General features: G+C 41.7%; 1 non-coding gene across 1 annotated transcript; it reads left to right on the plus strand.

Annotated features, from left to right (window-relative positions):
- The first annotated feature begins 17,931 nt into the window (after positions 1 to 17,931).
- On the plus strand, positions 17,932 to 18,038 carry LOC142425082 (U6 spliceosomal RNA). Its single transcript, XR_012779458.1, has one exon. It is a non-coding gene; the product is annotated as a U6 spliceosomal RNA (small nuclear RNA).
- Positions 18,039 to 22,131: the final 4,093 nt, after the last annotated feature.

Below are 22,131 nucleotides of genomic sequence, written 5' to 3' on the forward strand. Positions count from 1 at the left end.
GCATAAACACAAGCATTATAGGGTTTCGTCAGCTAGTTGAAACATTTCAATTGGTAGTCCATGAATTCCTGGAGCCTTATTTTTGGCTAATGCTTTCAGTGCAACTTGAACATCTTCCTTCAGCACCACTGATTCTTGCTCATATGCTGCCTCCTGAAATGGTGGGCTGTCGACTTCTTCTCTTTGGTACAAGGACTCTGTGTGTTCTTTCCATCTTCTCTTGATGCTTCCTGCGTCCTTCAATATTTTATCCATAAAATATTTCAAGATAGAAACTCAGGCTTGATTTTTTTCTTGAGTTCTTTGCATTTAAGATATATGGAGTGTATTCTTCCCTTATGATTTTTAAATTTTAGGTCATAGCACATTTCATTATCATATTTGTCTTCCTGAACTGCCTTTGAAATTTTCAATTTATCTCTGTGATGTCATCCTTTCTTCCATTTGCTTTTACTGTGCTATAATTAAGAGCAAGGCACAGAGTCTCTTCTGACATCTACTTTGATTGTTGTTGCCTATCTTTTTAATGACATTATGATTTATTCACGAATGATGATCTTGATGTTCTCCTACAGCTCATCAGTTCTTCCTCCATTAGTGTTCAATGTGTCAAATCTGTTTTGAAATTAAGTGTGATAGATTTAAGGTCACATTTTTTACTTTTATAGAATTGTTCTAATTTCTTCTGCTTTATCTTGAACTTGAAAATGAACAATGGATGGACTGTTCCACAGTCAACCCTGACCTATTTTAGCTGCTGATATCGAGCTTCTCCATTGTCTCTTCCCACAGATGTAGTCCGTTTTATTTCGGTGAATTCCATCTGGAGGTATTCATGTGTCTAGTTGCCTTTCGTGTTGTTGAAGAAAGGGTATTTGCTTTAAACATCTCATTGGTCATGCAGAATTCTAACATGTAATCTCTAGTTTCTATAACTTTGTCCATATTTTCCAACTATTATTCCTTCCTCTTTGTTTACAACTTTTGCATTATAATCTCCAATAATTGTCCATGCATCCTGATTGCAAGTTAGGTCATTTTCTGACTGAAGACGCTGGTAGAATTCTTCAATTCTTTATCACTAGCATTTGTGGTTGCTGCATAAATCTGAATAATAGTTGTATTGATTGGATTTCCTTGAAGGCAGATAGATATTATCCTATGATAGACAGCACTGTACTTCATTGTTGATTTTGCAATGTCCTTTTGGACAATTAATGCCAAGCCATTCTTCTTGATTGTGCTATTTCAGCCATAGCAATTCATGTGATTTTTTTGGATTCAAAATGGCCAATACCCATCCACTTTAGTTCACTAATGCCTTGGATATTGATCTTTATGCATTCAGTTTCATTTTGACCACTTCCAATGCTCCTGGAGTCATACTTCACACACTCTAAGTTCTGATCACTAGCAGATTTTTACAGCGTTTTCTCCTTACCTTGAGTCATAGCCCATCAGTAAATGAAGACCCTGAAGGCTCCACTCCCACGGGCCTTACCCCACCCTCATCACCATGGTCAACTCCACACTGAGAAATCAGCTCTTCCTCAGTCCTATTTCGAGTCCTCTGGGACCTGAGAGGCCCATCCTGTAGCCACTATCTCTAAAATGATCTGCTTCCATTAATTAGGTTTCAATATCTGACAATGATTCAAAGCCATGCATGAGGGTCTCAGAGGTTCCTTCCTCTGAAACATGGAGCCAGTCCTTCTTCGTTTCCTGATAGCAGTCGGGAACTCCATTGAAACCTGTTCGTTTTGGTTGGCCTTTCTAGCACTTGAAATACCCATGGCATAGTTCCAGCATCATAGCAAGCCACACAAGTCACCACAGTGTGGCAAATGACAGACAAGTGTTGGTAAGCAGAGGTATGTCATTAGGAATTTTTTCCCACTGCCATTCCTAACTATAGCATCAGGATAAGAACAGGATAGGAAACACTTATTCCCCCCAAGAAATTCAAGTCCTCAGTGACTGAAATTGTATGTGGCTAAAGAGCTTGCCCCAGAATGATAGTCACATCAAGAGAACAATTTCTGTGAAAAAATAAAATTAAAAAGACAGTGACGTAGCCTCATTTAGGACTTCATAGTCTTAGGGGATTGTGGGAGAAGGAAAGCGAGTGATAGTTTTTGTTATTGTTGTTGTTGTTGTTGTTGTTGTTGTTAACATGGACTCTAGATCAAATGAGATGCCTTAGTTAAGTCCAGGCCCTATTTTTCAGTGATGCACTGGGCAAAGCGGAGTTGTGGAAATAATTCACCGCCATCCTGTCCTGCTGAGCTGGCTGCTGAGTCTCTAGGGTTCGGTTCAGACAATTGGTGTGGCCTCCTATAAGCAGTAGGGCCAGTTTGGGAGAGCCTCCAGTGGTTCTTCCATAGCAAGAAGCACTGGAGTTCCCCAGGCTGTTCTCTGGGACATCTTCAACCACAATGTGCATGTGAAGCACTTAGGTTGCAGTGAAGAATACTGGGATCCATCAAAGATTCTACTTGAGTTGACCAGGTTGCATTCAGCAGTCTACATTTATAATAAGCAAGCCAAGTGTGATGTGTAGCCCCCAAGTACCTCCATGATCCCCTCTTCTGGTGGTTGTGCTTTTGTGCAATTCACTTGACTGTGGATGGGACCACAGATTTACTTCTACCCAATAGAATATAAAAAAAGTGAAGTGGGTGAATCCTGTGATTGAGATGTATTATCTATGAGCCCCTCTTATGAGTCAACTGCTCTGGAGACACTCTTTTATGGTTCAATAAATAACTCCTGACTGCTACCCTAGGCTGACAATTGGCCCTCATAGCTAGATGTGGTCCAAGGTTGTACATTCAAGGGCTAAGCAGCAGACACATCACTGTCTGTGCCTTTCATCACTCTGAGGTAGTGGGGTGCTCCTGGAAAACATTGTTTGTGTCTTAAATGCCCCTCCTTAGTCTTTTAATTTCTAAGTTATTGCTGGATCTATTATTTAGGTGGTAATAAGACAAATGTGTGTGTGTACATTTTAGTGTCTCTATCCCCCTACAGAGAGAGAGAGAGAGAGAGAGAGAGAGAGAGAGAGAGAGAGAGAGAGAGAGAGAGAGAGAGAGAACACAGAAGAATAAAGCACTAAAGCACTATAAAAAGTCAGGGAGTTGGCTGGTGTATTCACATAGAAATTGCTGGCACTATTAATACATGGATCTTTAGGAAGGAAATTACAAGAGAGTGGAAGGAGGAGAAAGGAAGAGAGAAAGGATGAGAGGAAAGGAGGATGGGAATGGTTTTATAATCTTTTTTACATTTTATTAGGGGCTCATACAACTCTTATCACAATCCATACATATACATACATAAATTGTATAAAGCACATCCGTACATTCATTTTCAAAGCATTTGCTCTCCACTTAAGCCCTTTACATCAGGTCCTCTTTTTTTCCCCTCCCTCCCCACTTCCCCCTCCCTCATGAGCCCTTGATAATTTATAGATTGTTATTTTGTCATATCTTGCCCTATCCGGAGTCTCCCTCCCCCCCACCTTCTCTGCTGTCCATCTCCCAGGGAGGAAGTCACATGTGGATCCTTGTAATCAGTTCCCCCTTTCCAACCCACTCACCCTCTACTCTCCCAGCATCGTCCCTCACACCCTTGGTCCTGAAGGTATCATCCACCCTGGATTCCCTGTGCCTCCAGCTCCCATATGCACCAGTGTACAACCTCTGCCCTATCCAGCCCTGCAAGGTAGAATTCGGATCATGGTAGTTGGGGGGAGGAAGCATCCAGGATCTGGGGGAAAGCTGTGTTCTTCATCGGTACTACATCACACCCTGACTGATCCATCTCCTCTCCTAAACCCCTCTAATGAGGGGATCTCCAGTGGCCGACAAGTGGGTTTTGGGTCTCCACTCTGCACCTCCCCCTTCATTCACTATGGTATATATATATATACCATATTTCATTCACTATGGTATATATACCATATTTATATATACCATATTTCATATATGCCATATATACACCATATTTCATTCACTATGGTATATATATCATATATATATATCATTCATATATATATATATATTGCATGATGCCCTATACCTGGTCCCTTTGGCACCTCATGATCGCACAGGCTGGTGTGCTTCTTCCATGTGGGCTTTATTGCTTCTGAGCTAGATGGCCGCTTGTTTATCTTCAAGCCTTTAAGACCCCAGACGCTATCTCTTTTGATAGCCGGGCACCATCAGCTTTCTTCACCACATTTACTTGTTCACCTGCTTTGGCTTCAGTAGGTTTTATAAATTTTTATAGAAACATTTTAATCATCTTGGGTCTGGCTCAGACAACCTTAACTTACCTAAACTGGACATAAGTGGATCAGTTTTCAAGATAACTATATTTAACCTGCAGAGGAATGCTAAGTCTCACACCATCACAGAACCATTACTACTAGTGCTATTGTGAGCTAACTTTTAGGTCAAGCCATGGGGAGCCTGATGAAAATGCTTTTAGCATCCCAAGACTTCTCTCACAAAGGCGACAGGTACCAGAGGCCTCCTCCTGTTTCTTAATGACCCTCCTCATTTTCTTCTTGTTCCAAAACAATAAAACCCTGAATCCAGGAGTTATCTTTCCTTCCAAGCTTAAAAATCATGACGCAATGGTGTCCCTTTGCCCCCAGTCTTTCAGGACCCACTACTGGGCAGAGCTAAGCTAAGCTAATAAATGAAGTTGTGCCCAGATCTCCATGAGTGACCTTGAAATCACAGATTTTTTTTTTCACTTACCAAGTTTGAATTGAACTAACCCCAACCAATTATCCTCAAATTGACTCCTGCTCATGGTTACCTCGTGCCTGTCAAATGAGAACGGTGCACTGTTGGGTTTTCAACAGCTTTTTCTTTTTTTTCATAGATTGCCAGCCTTTTTTCTGAGTTGGATTCCATCTTCAAACCTTCTGAATGGGACTCTTATGAACCTCAAAGAAGTAGCCAGTAGAAATAAGCCATGTGGTGACATGGTGATTAAGTCTGACAAACATTTGTTGACAAAACACAGCCCCAAAGGCAAGTTGTCCATAAAACCCACTTTCTGAAACCCCCCATCTTGACTGTGCATTTATATCTGTCATAAAATACCCCTGGGGTCTTCAATCAGCCACAATTTACAGCCAATTGAAGACAGCATGCATATTTTTAGAAGCCTTTAGGGTGACACACCACTGTTCCTCTCAGGGACTCCTTCTTATGCTAATCCATTTCCTGTCAAACAGTGGACTCACAGAGGAGATGGCCCATTGGGGACGGGCCTCATTAAAGCACAATAGCTTTAATAGGCCAATCTTTAAACAGACCGCCCAGTGTGGAAGCTGCTTAATAGAACCACCTCTGAGAGGCAAGTGGCTCTTTAACTTTGAGTTTCTTTTTCTGGCCTAAGACAGATCTGTGCTATGATGTTAACAAAGGTTTTCACAGCTCCAGATCTCTCAGCAGGAAAACCAGTTTGGTGGTGTTATTTTTCTTTCTTTACCACTTCACTAGCTTTAGGGATCTAATTCATTTAAATCTATCTGTAGACCTATTTGATGAGCTTCCTGCATTATTTATCCTAGACAAAATTAGGAAAGCCATTATCAGCTCATTCTTGTTTCTCATCAAGTCTAACCATTGAGCACACTGATGCTCTGTTTAATCAAATAATTGGTTAACACAGAATTGATATTTCCACTCAAACTGCATTTTTTTTAAATGAAGGAGAAAAGGGAAATTTCTCAAGTATCTGTTCTTCCATTGGAGCCTAGTTTACCATCATCATCTCTCTTGACGGTGAGGCGTGGGTGCAGAACGCAGCCAAGGTGGTGGAATCCACACTAACCCACCCACCTGTGCCTGGTATGGTGTGAGTGTGTGTGTATATGGGTGCTTGTGTGATGAGCCAAGATTCTGTCTCACCCCATACACCTGCCCTGCAGCTTCATGTTCAAAGCAAGTCAACCGCCCTTGAATCCACTCTGACTCACTGTGGTGTTCAAGGACCATAGCCTCTCAGACATGGAGCTCCAGGCCTGTCTTCCAACCAGTGTCTGGCTGGATTTAAACTGCCAACCTTTCATTTGCTAGATGAGTGCTTAACTCAAGAGTGCCTGGTGTTCAATGGGCCGTCCTTTCCGACTCCCTACTTCTGCAAATTAAAGGTGTACAATCAATATTACACACGTGTTATATGCAAGGGTGAGCACAGGTGTATGTGAACACAGGAAGCCACCAGGTGGGAAGAAGGAAACCAGAACATGCCAGATCTGGTGCTGAACACTCAGCACACATGTGTTGTGAGACACAGATTATTGTTCCTCATTTTACACAGGAAGAAACTGAGAGTCAGAGGAGTTAAGTAACTCACCTGTGAAGGTAAAACAGCTGTGAAATCAGCCCAGCAGAGCCTGTAGCCATATCTTCCTGAACCATCACCACGGTATCTTAGTCTGTTCACTACAGCTCTTTCCTCTGTGTTTGTGTGTGTGTGTGTGTGTGTTGTGTTTTCTCCTCAATTCACCCAAAGTCCTGCCTTTACCTGCCTCTCTTTGATTGTTGTTTTTATAACTACAAGATTAAGTCATCTCCCCAGATGACTCCCAAATTTACAATACTCTAGTTTTCACTCACCACATTGGGCCTGATTTAGGGAGCAGGTTGATTTAATCACAGAAAAACATATAATGCAATCCTACCACCCAGTACAACCATTACTCAAACAAATCATCAACGCAAGAAGTGAAAACAAATAGATACGATCCCTAAAAGGAACAGATGTTGGTGGCACAGGCTCTTAAAAATATAACAGCTATTTCTTCTATGGGGTCGTCCCTTATAATAGGACAGATAATAGAACCAGCAAATAAAAATATCAATCAATCAACCAATCAGTGTATGGGGGAAATGAGAACCATAGACAAAGCCTAACATGCTCTTTCCTTGCAACTTTCCATTTAATCAAGACCTCCCCCAGTTGATGAGAGGTGTCACATCCTCTCCTACATGTTGGCCCACAAAGCAATGACATTTGTTGATTACCTCCATTTGGTTTTTAGAGGCCAAGGTGGATTGTATTCACCTTCCCTATTAGCCTAGAAATTCCTTCTTGTATTCTCGCAGCAGATTTTCCGAGCTGCAAGAGGTTCTAATCAATCTTCTTGGCTTCATTTCTCAGAATCTCGCAATCTCCTCAAGGAACATTTCAAACCTGATTTATCATCATTACCAGACCCTAAATATTCACCAGATTTTATATTATTTATTACACCTAGTTAATTCCCCTGTTCTGGCCTTATGGGTCGAATCACAGAGCATGTGAAAGATTACACCTGCAATATGTCATGAAGACGCCATTATAATGCAGAGTCACGTTCAGAAAGAAGCGTTTCTCTCTCGCGCATGCACACAGAATGGCTCTGAACAGTATTCAAGTCCCTCTGCTTCTCTTATCACCGCTGCTCCCCACCGGCAGCCTGAAGCAACACTCGGGTGATTGTAAGCAGCAGTGGCACCTTCACCATCCTCCCTCGGGCAGAGGAAAAGGCTCACCGCTGTTGCTGTATCACAGAACCTGGTAAGGTGCTGGGGTAAGAGAGTGTGATCCCAAGTTCAGTCCTTCAGTGGAGGGAGCAAGTGTCGTAAGGTCTTACTTGATGAAGTAAGAGGTACATAGAGGTCACTGGACCACTTGTCAAGGACACAATGGCACGTTCCAGTTGGGTCCTTCCTTGAGAATAAGAGGGCCCCTGGGTAGAACAAATGATTATTGTGCTTACTTGCTAACTGAAAAATTAGTGGTTCTAGTCCACCCAGAGATGTATTCAAGCCCAGGTTCAGCTCATGAATCTCTCTGATGCGTATTGAGGATGAGGGCCAACGTATCTGAATCTAAAACTCTAAGTGTCAAAAAATGCAGTCTGTGTGTCAGCAGAGGACAGAATTCTGGCTGATGCGAGAAGTGGTGGGATGACAAGTTTCTTCTCAACCTACAAAGGACTTTGCAGTAGAGTCCCTTCTGTGGGACAGCGGAGCAGCCTTTAGGTGAGAACTCTCTGGGATGAAGCACGGGTTAAACCAGACACCTGCTACGACCTTTCTTATGGGATAGTGTGACTCTTGGAGGGCATTCTGTATTAAACCCACAGACTCACAGTCTCCGTGCCTGGAGAGATTTCCACATTCATCTCATCTAGGAGTTGAAAATTAGCAAAACCCCATGGAAAATTTTGCTTTGTTGACGAAGTATTAGCCTACTTAGGTTTATTGTTTTACCCAATATTTAACAACTAAAGAGGTTTTCCATACCAATCTGAATTTAACTCCTTAAAAACAATTAGATCTGCCCACATGGTGTCTGGGTTCAGCTTGAGTTTGAACAGTGGGATTGTCCCCTTTAGATGGGCATGCGCTCTGCCACAGCCTACCATTCCCATTGCCACCTATGCCCCAGCCGCAACTTAAAACAGAAGCTCAGTGGGTTTTATTCTAAGTCTTCTTCATTCACATGTATTTTCTTTTGGGCTCCAGTGAGCATGAGTTCTTGGCATTGGTAAGCTGTTAAGAACCATAGGAAAACCCTCTGAGGATCAGAGATATAAAGTGGCAGATTGATGGTCACACAGCCAATCAATGTGAAATGAGGGGCAGAATCCCAGCTCCTTTGGGAACAAGTGCTATTTCAACTCCACCACACAGCCAGCTCTGAAGATGCTATCTCTCTAGCTTGTTGTTGTTAGGTGCCATCAAGTTGGCTCTAGCCCATAGTGACCCTATGCACAACAGAATGAAACAATGTATGGTCCTGTGCCATCCCCACAATGTTCCTATGCCTGAGCCCCTTGCTGCAGCCACTGGGTCAGTCCATCTCATTGAGGGCTTTCTTTTTATGCTGCTTCTCCACTTTACGAAACATGATGTCCTTCTCTTGGGACTAGTCTCTCCTGACGATATGTCCGAAGTATATAAGATGAAGTCTTGCCTCTAAGGAGCACTCTGGCCCGATATCTTCCAGTACAGGTTGGTTTGTCCTTTCAGCAGTCCAGGTACTTTCAATATTCTTTTGCAGCGCCGCAATTCAAATGCATCCATTCTTCTATTGTCTTCCTTATCTTGCTTGTATTCAGGTTGTACAGAATATACTTTTTCACTCCCATTTAATTTATCCTAGCACTCAAGTTTCCATGTTTTCTCTTAAAATACATAGCCCTCAAAATTTGCTATTTCTCCCCCACCACTTTATAAATTACAAGCACCCAAAAACCAAACATCCTTTTGTGTGTTCACTAAAAACATCGACCTGGTGAACATGTAAGGTTTCTATCTTCCTTGCAAAATCAGAATTAGGCCAAAACCTTATTATTTCAGCCTCTGCATTGACAGTCCAAATCAATAATGCAAAGATTTCTGGGGGAAAGGGTAAAGTGATTGGCAGAGTACCCTGGTGTTAAGCACGTCATAAGCACATTCAAAGCAAAGAATTAAAGAAAATTAATTGATAAGCTCATTATAAAGCAGTTCGATCTCTCTACATACAGGCTTACAAGATACCATTCTTTAATCTGAGTACCACACACTTGGAAGCAAGATACCTGCCTACCTGTTAAGATCTTCTGTCATCAGACCTGTCACGACTGAAGGCAGCCCATGTTCCCAATCAGGCAGGATGTGTAAAGACTGAGTAAATTAGGGAGAGAGTGGCTCCATAACAGTGGTGTCACGAGGACTGGTGACACCCAGTGCAGCCATTCCTGGTGTCACCCCTCCCCTGAAATGCACCTTTCCTTCTGTCAGACCATGTAGCATCCTTAGTAATGCTTATTGTCATTTCCATCATAGGCTAATATGTGATAACTATAGTTGTAAGGTGCATAAATGCTGAGGTTAGATGGACACTAACAACAAAATTGTCTTATAAGATTTATGTTATTAATAATGGAGTGAAAGCCTTTTTTTATCATTCTCCTTGTGTTGTTGTTGGTCTCTATTAATTTTTTTCAAACCATTTTATTAGGAGCTAATCCAGATGTCACACCATTCCACAGTTCAGTCACAGTGTTGTACAATTGCTACAAAAATTAGCTTAAAAACATTTTCTTCCTTCTTGAACTCCTTGATATCAGCTTCCCTTTACCACCATCACCCCCCACTGCCCCCACTGTAACCTCCAGGAACCTTATTCCAGTTGTGGTCTCTATAGATTCATCTATCTGGGTGTCAAACACCAAAAACATAGAAAAATACATAACAAACATTGAAGAAGGCTAACCACCATGACAAAAACACAACACAGATAAACCTCAATATGAAAAAAAACACAGAAAATATTAAAAACCAGATCAAGCCCAAGATGTATCAAGTGGAGATAAGAAGCCAAGGTTTTTCCCATTCAAGTCAGATTTATTCTTTTCATCTATGATAGTCATCTCTCCAATCCTCTCTGTCTGATAACCACGTTATCCCCATCCCATGGTTAGAGGGAAACCACTGGACCCTTATTCCTTGTGCAGATCCTGCAAATATACTTTGGGTTTCCACTGTCATCGACAACTTTCTGCACCCCAGAATCTCACAATGTAAGCTCTGATACTATTCGCTCCTACAGATTTTGATGATATAATTATAATCCTTGCATTATAGATGTTGGTGTGCTTCTTTCATGTGAACTTAGTTGATGTCTCACTTAGATGGCTACTTGTTTCAAAACAAGCCATTAAGGCCCCATATCTGATAGTTTGAGACCATCTAATTTCTTCATGACCCTTTGGTATAGATAGCACCCATAACTTCTGTGTTTTCTTCATGAAGGTGCACACGAGCAGGGCCATGTTGTAAGAACTAATTGTTCTCAGATTGGAGTTAGGATTAAGTGGGAGTCCCATATCCAGTCCTGATTCTGTTTTGTTTTTTATCTGCCTCTGGCTCAACTTAGAGAGCCTATTATCTCCCTGGAGCACAACTTCCTATTATCTATTATCTTACCTATTATCTCCCTGGAGCACAAGTTCCTTCTGTTTATAGTGTCATTGGTACTATTCTTAAAACACTATTGAGAGAGGGCGATGGAATGACTGAAGGCTAACTACACATCGCAATACCTGGATTATTCTCTTGTACAGAATAAATTCTTACATGACTGGACCCTCTTTGAACAAATACTGGAAGTTGGTTGTCAGGTAAAAGTTATAATAATACTCACTGACACTGTCAGGCACAGGTCTACCAGAATAAGACATATCTTCCTATACTGAGTATCTGCTTTAAAAATATTATTTCAGTCTCTAAAAAGCTATTGCTATAACATCACAAATACTACCTACCACAATATTGCAGCTAAGTGACAAGAAAAGTCAATAACTCAGTAGCCATAAAAACTGCAGCAGCAATGAAAACTGTAGAGCTTAGTTGTACAAAGTGCGGATGAAATCACACGGTGAAGAGCATTATTGTGAGTAATGACAGCTACGACTGGAGCACATTAAAAGGTTGAAATGGTAAATTTGCATAGCTTTCCTGTTGTTGTTGTTGTCGTTGTTGTTGTTGTTAGGTGGCATCTAGTCAGTTCCAACCCCTAGAGACCCCGTGCACAGCAGAATGAAACATTGACTGGTCCTGCGACATCTTCCCCATTGTCCCTGTGTTTGAGCCCATTGTCAGAGCCCTGGTGCCAACCCCTCTCACCAAGCATGCTGCCCTTCTTCAGCGATTACGCTTTCCTGACAATATGTCCAAAGTGGGGCAAAGTTTCGCCGTCCTCTAAGGAGCACTCTAGCCGTACTTCTTGCAAGACAGATTTGGTTGTTCTTTCGGCAGACCGTGCTACTTTCAATATTCCTCTCCAGCACCGCAGTTCAAATGCAGCTGTTCTTCTACAGGCTTCTTTAGTCAATGCCCAACTGGCACATGCATACGAAGCAATGTGAAATACCATGGCTTGGGTCAGGCTCATCTTAGTCCTCAAAATAGCATCCTTGCTTTTCAATACTATAATGAGGTTTAGTAGGAGCCCTGGCGGTGTGGTGATTACATGCTGGGCTACCAACTGCATGGTTGGCAGTTCAAAACCCCCAGCAGCTCTGCAGGAGAAAGGCTGGGCCTTCTACTCCCATAAACAGTTCCAGCCTCAGAAACCCTCACGGAGTTGCTATGAGTCAGCATTGACTTGATGTCAGTGAGCTGAGTTGAATGAGGCCTTATGCAACCAATTTACCCAATGCAGTGCTTCATTGGATCTCTTGACTGCTGCTTCCGTGAGCGTTGCTTGTGGATCCTGGCAAGATGAAATCCTCAACATTAATATTTTCTCCATTTATCCTGATGTTACCTATTGGCCTAGTTATAAATAGTTCCATCTCGTTTATATTGAGTTGTAATCCATACTGAAAGCGGCAATCTTTGATCATCATTGAGTTGAGTCTTATAGGTTTATTTACAATGGAAAGCTGGGCTTATGAAAGGTTTGAGTTGTTATAACTACTGAGATATTTTTATTGAAAAAATAAGAAATTTCTAATGAAACACACCACAAAGCATTCATTTACAGAGTCATTTTGGGGGTGATACCCAGTCACCCAGGGTGCCCACACGTCATCCTGTTCCACCTTAATGATGCCCCTGCTCCTTAAAGGCCTCCCTCAGGATAGGCAGTTCCTCTAGGATGGCTCACATTAGTTAAATACACATCCCACAGAGTTGTGTTTTGCTCTCCCTAAATAGAGATGCAACTTGAATTGCATGCTGTCTCTAGATGGGAGGAATGCGGACTGCGGTAGGTCCAATGAAGTTAAATTTAGCCTCTACTTGAGAATAAAATTCATTGTAACTGAGTATGTCAAAAAATAAAAAGATCACCTAGTTACTGAGGTCATAGATAAAGTGCTGTAAAACTGCAAAGATGTGATTGAAGAATATCTTAACCATCCATTCAACCAAGTATCAGAGAGAAACATAGAGGGAGTAGCAGTCATCTTTAGCTGAATCTCAAAGCCAGTCTACTTCCTTGTTAACAACATTCACATTGTGATTAGGTATCTAGGGCTGAAAATAAACTACAAACCATTGAACAGTTGTTTACAACTTTTCACATTTTACCAGTTATTTACAGCTTTATCTGTACCAATTAGGCATGCCCAAGCTGCACCAGATGTTATATATTTAGAATTTCACTTCTCCCCTCTATCTGGTCTATGTAACTGTGTGAGCTATGGAAATAAATCAAATGAGTACTATCCAATCAGCATACTGCATTCTCCTTGGATAATGCTGTTGGTCCAGGGTTGAGCATCACAATCAAATTTGGCTTAATTGTATTGATGAGAAGGAATATTTGGTCCATAACTGAGAGAGAGAGAGAGAGAGAGAGAGAGAGAGAGAGAGAGAGAGAGAGAGAGAGAGATGCCTCTCTCTCTTCCAAGAAAAACAAAATAAAATAAAACAAAACCCTCTTGGCTGGGCTATTAATGGTATCCTCTTGAAACCCCCAGGACAGTCTTCAGGGAGATTTGAGGAGAGACATAGACTTGGCCCCAAGGATTGGAGCAGTATGCTTGGAGTCCTTTCTACCTCAGTCCTTTATTAAAAGAAATACTAAATCCCCCCCCCCCCCTGTTTAAATTAATTGGGGCAGGAGTTCTGTTCCTTACTATCAAACAAAGGCTAGATTTACAAAAGCCAATATACGTTATATAATACACAAGCAAGTGGCTCTCTCCAGGTTACCTGAGTGCCTTAACTCAACCACATTAGATTTTCTAACCAGAGGAGATGGGGCGATTCTTTGGACCTGCAAAGAAAGCTCGCCATGTTAAGTATATTCACACATGTGTCTGAGCCCCCACACTTGTAATGGGTAAGGAAGGGAAGGTCATAAAGTGTATAAAGCAAGGTCATGGAATGAAATAGACTAGAGGGTCAGTCTGAGCTGCGTCATAACTCTGAGAAGACCACAGGGATGAGTCAAATTCTGTAAAATATGAGATTAATATGTGTTTATGTGTTGGTCTGAGAATTCAGTGAGGTATAATATGGAAAAGTTTCTAGTGCACCAAGCAGGATCTCCGTCAAGAAAAGACCATTTTCTACCTCCTTTCCCTACCTCAGTCTTCCACAAAGCCTTTCCATATGCCTGCCTCAAAGTTCCAAGCACCCCAATTGCTTTCACTTCTATTTTGTAATAGAAGTGAAATCCAAATCCATATGTTTAACTGTCTCTCCGCAATACATTTATGTGGATGGGTGCACTTTCTATGATGGTCTACTGGGCACTTACTATGAGTCACAGTTGGAGCTACTTACTTTGATGGCTGCTAAAAGTGGCAGTGCCCGGGTCTGTCTGATTGTCTTGGGAGACCAGCCATTAGGGGAAAAGATGCCTTTGGGGAGATGTATTTGTTTGCCTCCTGGATTAGTGTAGACAAGGAACTTGATAAAAAAATATTCTTAACATTATTGTAGTGTAGTGATAAAGTATAACACCAGGATTTTCTTTCTAATTGGACTTTGTCCGGAAATTCTGTTGAAACCTGTCCACCATAGGTCATCTGCTTCTATTTGAAATACTGGAGACTTAACTTTCAGCATTAGCGCGCCATGCCGATGATGGCAGAACAGCAGGTTGATAGATGAGTGGTAGTAAAGTGAAGGGTAGTAAATTAGGAGCCAACATAAGGAGGGGGAGATAGACAGCGTGATCTCTCCTATGAGCTCAAACATAACAGCAGTCATAAACATGGGGCAGCATTTAATGCAGCGCATGCGGTTGCTATGAGGTGGTGCTAACTCAAGGGCAACTACTAACAGCTATGTGCCAAGTATTATGTAATTCTCGTGACCCTAAGTACTGAGCTACCTCAACTGTAAAATGAAGTAAAATGCTCGTTTCACAGTTGAATAAATGAGGCTCGGGGAATGAAGTAAATATGTCCATAATTTATTGAGAACGGTGAATTACAGGGCTAAGCATTTCACACAAGCTGACTCCAAAGGCCATGCTTTTAAACACCTCTTTGTGCTGTCTGTTCAAGTATAAGCCTCTGTGCATGGCTATGTCTCAGGCAGGGTTCTCGACAAAAGCAAACCCAATGATGTATGTGTGTGTATGGATATACACACACATACACACATATATAAGCATAGAAACCTTTATTAAACAAAAATATCCAAATGTGAAGCTGTTGATTCTCCACATTTCCTCCATCCAGTTGTTCACACTTCTGAAGGCAGTATTTTCGTCACTCTAACCCTCCGTACCCCAAATTCTTTGATTTATACCACGCCACAAAGGCAATTTGGGCTTCCTCACAAGGACTCTGATCACACTCTTTGTGATGTCCTTAGAGTTTTGTAAACAAAAATAAGCCTGAAGGGGCAAAACCAGGGCAGTGAGGTGGCTACACACGGCTTCTGAATGAACGGCTCGTAAGAGGGCCCTTGCTACCCTTGAAGAATGAGCAGGGGCATTGTGGGATGGAAACGAAAATGCCTCTGTGCAACGTTCCTGCCCTCTTCTCATGCTTGCAGTTTTCAATTTTCTTAAAATTGATCAATTTACTGTGAATTTAATTGCTTTAGCAGATACCCTCAGAAGCCACTATACTGATTGGCCCTTGCTCTCTGGGTGTATTGGTAAATCCAAGATTTAACCATCATTACATTTCATTCTATGAAATCATCTTCATTAGCTTCTATTTCGTTTAAAAGACCGATAGAAAGATCAATTGTGTGAACTAGGCGATCTCCGCTTAACACTTTTTAAATATCTTCTTGTTTTGTTTTCTTTTGAAGATACCTTAATGTTACTCCTTCTATGGCTGTGACTCAAGATACAGCCCCATGTAATCCTGCCTCGTTAACATATCGAGGATAGGATTTACAGTGCATAAAATAGGGCAGAATTACTCCAGATCATAAAACGGAGGACACCTTACTGGGAATAGTAGTCAAACCAAGTTGGCATATAGATTAGCCGTGACAGGGTGTGTATCTGTGGTAGTTACATAATCTGGTCAATTTGAGCATTCCAAGTGAAGGAGTAGAGGCTAACCTATTAATCAGGTCATACCCAATGAGGTCTATGTGTGGGCATGGCCTTCTCCTGACGATTCTCAGTACTGCTGTATTCCTCCCCGGAGGTGGGAGACACTCGGTCTCTGGACTCACTCCCTGTGAGACATCCCTGAGGAAAAACCACATGGACCTACCCTGATGCAGCCCTGATTGCTGGAGAAGCCATGTGGAGAACCCTGACTGTGTTGAGATGCTTACAATGCCACTGGATCCACAAGACTTCCCACCCACTGGCCTGTGACCTTCCTGCATTTGGTATCATTGCATGTGTTACGTGAGTCTAAAGAGGACTTTATAGATTTGTATCAGGCATATGGGCTAATATTGGACTTATGGACAGGATCTGGACTGAGCTGGGATGTTTTCTCAATATTCAATTGCTCTTATATATAAAGCTCTTTCCTATACACATATGAATGTCTATGAATTTGTTTCTTTCATATACTCAGAGTAACATGGTGTCTATCCCAGTGAGTTATGGTCCTTCCAAACCAGTCATTGTTTTTAGAAGGGAAGTAGGTAATGCAGGGACTAGTTGGTCTAAGTCATCACTGACAGGTATTGACCACTCACATCCCTTTGTGTAAGGTTTTCTTGTGGTCCTTGATACACATCGTCCTTATCAAGAGTCCCACAATCAGATAGAGAAACGGGAGTTTTCCACAGAACGCAATATGACACAGCATCTCTTATTTTCCCAGGAGACCACGATGAGGTGGGTGATGAGCAGAGGTTGAGCAGGCGCTGATGGCCTTTTCATGAGGAACAAACAGGACCTTAAAGAGACGCTCCTGTTCCATGGAACGTTGAGATGGAGCATGTAGACAGAATGTGGGAGGGCAGTATAGCCAGGTAGTCTGCCATTATAGAGCTGTCTGTATGGAAGAGCAATAGGTTGGATTGATAATGAGAAAGGGGTAGGGGAAACAGGCTGATAGTTTTGAGCTGTCTCCTAGAAGTAGAGACACAGTTATTGTGGTAGTTACATCATCTGTTGTCAATTCAAGACTTAGGAGTGAATGGGGTAGAGTTTAGCCTATCAGTCAGGTCTCAGCTTGATGACCACATTTGGAGATGCTAAGGAGATGGATAGCACCCTGGAGGCGGGACACAAGCTCACTCCCTGTGAGACATTCCTGATGACCAGCCTGATAAGAGTTACACTGACGCAGCCAGAGTCCTGGAATTGAAGGATCCACGTGGAGACCCTGCCAGCGCTGATATGCCTCTACCCCCACTGGATCCACAAGACTCCACCCACTGGCCTGTGATCTTCCTGCATTCAGCATCATTGCATGTGTTTCATGAGTCTGAAGAGGATTTTATAGATTGATATTGGACATATGGGCTAATATCGGACTTATGGACTTGATCTGGACTGGGCTGGGATGTTTTCTCAATATTCAATTGATCTCGTATATAAAGCTCTTTCCGATACACATATGAATGTCTATGAACTTGCTTATCTAGTCAACCCAGACTAACACAATTATCCTGGTTTGCCCAGTACTGACAGGTTAAGATAGAAGACATTGAGTTCTAAAATCAGGAAAGTCTGGGAAAATTGGGACCCTTTGCTCATCCCTCTAAAGGTAGATGGGACGGGTTCTTGAGCAGTGTGTAAGAAGTGGGGGTGGGGATGGGGGTGGGGGTGCTGATTTCTCTAATGGTGCTAAAGGTCTCTGGGTCATGTTGAAGACTTGGTGAGTCACATTGCATGTTTACCACTCTGCCTCAACACACCTTTAGTTCTGGCCAGCAAGGCCCATGACCCAAAGTTTCTGAGCTGAATGCTCTGCCTCCTTTGTTTCAAGGCTCACAAACACATATACTGGGTTTCTGGAATTATTCAAGAAGGCAAGTGCTCGTTTTGGCAGCACGTGTACGGAAATTGGAACGATACAGAGAAGATTAGCATGGTCCCTGCACAAGGATGACATGCAGATTTGTGAAGCTTTCCATATTTTTTGTGCTTTCTCTTTTATTTATAACATTGTTAGAAGCACTGATCTTTTACCCTGAGTATTAGTTCACATTAAAATATAATGTGCTGTCAAAAAAGAAGAAGAAGAAGGTAAGACCAACTCCCGTCTATCAAAGGGAGCAATAGGGTTGCTTTCAGAGAACTTAGAGCAGCTTCGAGATGGGGGTAGAATTCAAAATTCAGTTTGAAATCTACCTCCACCAGGAGTAAAGGATCTGACCTCATGCATGGTACTTACTTTCTTTAAGTTTCTGTCTCTTCCTCTGTAATATGGAGATTAAAAACACCACCTCACTCACATGGTTGCTGGGAGAATAAAAGGATATTAAGCATAAGATGCATTTAACAGGATGCCTGGAATGTAGTCAACCTTCAGGCAATAGCCCATTGCCTTGGAGACAATTCTAAGGACTTGGAGACAATTCCAAGGACTCTGTACAAGGTTTCCAAGATTGTAAATCTTTATGGGACCAAACAGCCTCACCTTTCCCTCAAAGAGCAGCTGGTCGGTTTGAACTACTGACCTTGCTGTCAGTAGCCTAACATCTAACAAGCATCCAACAACTAGATACAGAAACTGGAGTTTGTTGTAGAATGCAATATGACATAGTATATCTTACTTGTGTTTTTGCCAACCGTGTTCATCGTTTTTTATTGTTAAGCATAGAAAAAAGTGAGATTTTGTCCTTCCTTTGTAAAAGTCAACATCCTGAAATATTTCCACTGGCTTAGGTTTTCAGGTGAGATAAGCAAACAGGAAGAATCTGTCACATAAATAGAAGTTGACCCTGAGACTCACATAATGACCAATCAGAGACTTCTGGAGAAGCAAAGTGAAAAATGCCCGGATCACCTGTTACTGGGTACCATTCATCCAGCTATGAGACCTAATCCCAGATGTCATTTTATATGCTGAGGAAGACTGAGAGAAGTATTATGGGGTGGGGGACTGGAGATCCGATTGACAAAAATGCAATTGATTTTAGAAATCCATGAACACAACACATCTTTAAGGAAAGCTTTGCCAGCATCAAGTGCAGTTAACACAGAGAGCCAAACCATTTGTTTATTAATTTTTTAAAAAGATAAGCTTTTCTTTTAAAGCCTTGGCAGCAAAGTGTGTAATCAGATCTCTCTGTAAAATATTGACACTGGATTACGGCTGAGCAAACTATAAATAAGCAGCTCAATGAGGCGCCCCTGAGTTATCCCGCAGTCCGCACAGCCCTTTGAGAGGAGTGGTGTGAGCACTGGCCCGCGACCCTTTGAAGTGCTGGAGCATATCTGGAACACAGCCGTTCAGCTGCTCTCTGACCAAGAGGACCGTCTCCCCTGCCCCCTCTGCACTCAGGCTCCAGCCCCTTGGACTTGCCATTGAGTAGGTTCCAACCCAGGCTCCAGGTCCTGAAACCCTATCAATATTGGACCAACGCATGTGACGGTGTCAGACATTGACAATTGGTGGTGGCCCCTCCTCTGCTCAATCGCACACTCACATGGGATCTGTGAGTTACATACTTGTGGATGAACTAGCGCTCCATGAGGAATGCCCCTTTTAAAATATGGCGATACTGTGCTGGAAAGCAAACGTGGCATACGCCCCTTTGGGAACGAGATGAACTGAATCACAAAATGTTTAGGGGATGCAGAGTAGAAGGATGTTTACGGAATAGCCCATTTTCTAGAAAAGGAATCTTCCACATATTCCACAGCAAAGAAAAGGAGTCCATGAACTTAATTAGCCGACCGATTGATGTAAAATGCTATGAATCTCCTCCAACCAAAAAGCTGACGTTTACCAATGAAATGCATCGTCCTACAATTTTGAAGTTTATTTCATTATAAATGCTATTATAAATGAAAAGATGTCATGAAAGGAAATTCAACAATTAGAAAACAAATATTATAACAAATTACTCTATTTTCCTTTTACATAGATCTTTCATCTCAAACATGCTAGAAACATCTTTATATTTTTTGCTCTGACAAATTCTCTGATGATTTCATCAGTTAAGCTGCCAAATAATATCTACTTCCATGAAACTGATTTTAGTCGCAATTGTACAATACTGCTTGACATGATTGAACTGTGGAATGGTATGATGTCTGGATCAGCTCCTAAGAAAATGGCTTGGAAAAAAATATATATATATACTTTTATATATTACAAAGGTAATGAATTGAGTCTTTCTTGGATCACTCATATACTGAGGGTTTTTCTTTAGGGATGAAAATGAGTGTTCTGTTGTGTAGTTCATGATCATTAGAATCAGAAATATACATGAAGCAATTTCAATATTGGGAAATACACATTATATTTTCTCTTTTTCTATGCAATCATACATGCCTGCATGAGTACAATTTGCTAATGTTCTTTGTGTCTGTAAGTAAACGTATTTCACATCCAGAATGAAATGGTCACAATTTTATCAAAAGGGTTTGCGTTGAAGTCACAGGATAAGCCAAGAACAATTTCGTGGACGCCACCACGCATTCTCCATCAAGTAAACTCTACTTGACACAGAACTTCAGACGCTTGCACTCCTGGTACAGGATTTGAGTGTGGCGATGACAGCGACTATGTGGGCTGGCACAATCACCCTCTGGCACTCAGTGACGCTTCCGGGGCACTTCTCTCGGTTACCTCTTTCTTTCAAAGCTTCTAGGATGGTGAACTGAGGTATTGGACAGTATTGTGCTGTTGTGCTTTTAATTTCGACATCTTCTCTTACATTAGCTAAACACCCTGCAAACGATTGGTATAGATCTGTGCAAGCCTTTAATTTTACTTCTGAATCTTGGAGAACTGGACTCATCCAATGACAGTGCTGCAATATATTGTTCTAGGTAATCAATACAAATATGTCCTCTATTTATGCATGTTGCTGGTGATGTTCTCAGCTTCTCTCTTCTCTCTCCTTTTGGGACCTGGTCTTCATCTAGATTTTCTAGTGCATCTACAATATGGGTGTTGGAGTCCAGCATCGCACTCATTGCTACAGCATGAGCTTCCCGGCGTGTATTATAAACGTATTTTAAGGCTTAATCATTGCTTAAATGCATCTGTCTTTACAACTGCACCTAAGTGAATAAATGTGGCAGAAATATGCAGGGTGACTGAATGGCAGAAGGGGGGGGGGAGTCAACTGCATCTAAACAACAATCTGCTGTATTATGTCCTATAAGACATGATGAGAAAATGATATTGTGGCTACATTCTCCAATTTTTTGTTGTATGCTTTTATAATGCCCTGACATATTGGAATCAGTGTCATAAGGCTGGCCTCTGCACTTAGAAAAATCAATTTCGCAAACTTCACACAAACAGCAAAGTCCTTGATTTGCAATTTCTTTACCGGTCTGACTTTTTAAGCTGGTAAATGTGATAAATCACTTGACAGGCTTTCCATCTGTTGGAGATAGGTATCTTAATACAATACTTGGCTGACCTTTATGAGAAAGAGCAGAAGTGGGATCTACAGACTGAGGTTATACCTGATGGATCCAAAATGAAAAATAAAAAAGACATAATTATTATTATATACAAAAGTAAAAATGATAACAATTTTATCTGGTGCTCTTCCAGTTCCCTTCCAATGCTGCACCTGCTTTTCCTGTGCCCTATCAGGTTGGCATCCATGGGTCTTTGCTTCGGACAGCTAACTGGTGCCCCTGGTTTGTTGTGCACCAAGTACAAGTGCATGCATAATTTGCTTATAGGGTGATATAGCCCTGGAACCAATGTGTAACCGAAGAAAATACTCCCAGCTCCTGTGCCATCCTCACAATTGCTGATTCTTTGAACCCAGTGTTGTGACTATTGTGTCGGCCCATCTCATTGAATGTGCATCATTCTTGTTTCTAAGGCGCCTTCTGGCTATCCTTCCTCTGAGGCCGATTTGTTCATTTTTCTAGCACTCACAATATTCTTCACCAGTCTCTAAATCCAGAGTTTTTTTAGCTGTAGAATGAGGGAGGTAATACTGACCCCCAGAATTATTGAGAAGATTAATAGAAAAAACATGCAATGTCCCTGGTCAAGTGCCTGGCACACAGCCAGCAGCAAACATTTTTTTT

The sequence above is a fragment of the Tenrec ecaudatus genome, chromosome 13, assembly GCF_050624435.1.
Source record: "Tenrec ecaudatus isolate mTenEca1 chromosome 13, mTenEca1.hap1, whole genome shotgun sequence".
Lineage (NCBI taxonomy): Eukaryota > Metazoa > Chordata > Mammalia > Afrosoricida > Tenrecidae > Tenrec > Tenrec ecaudatus.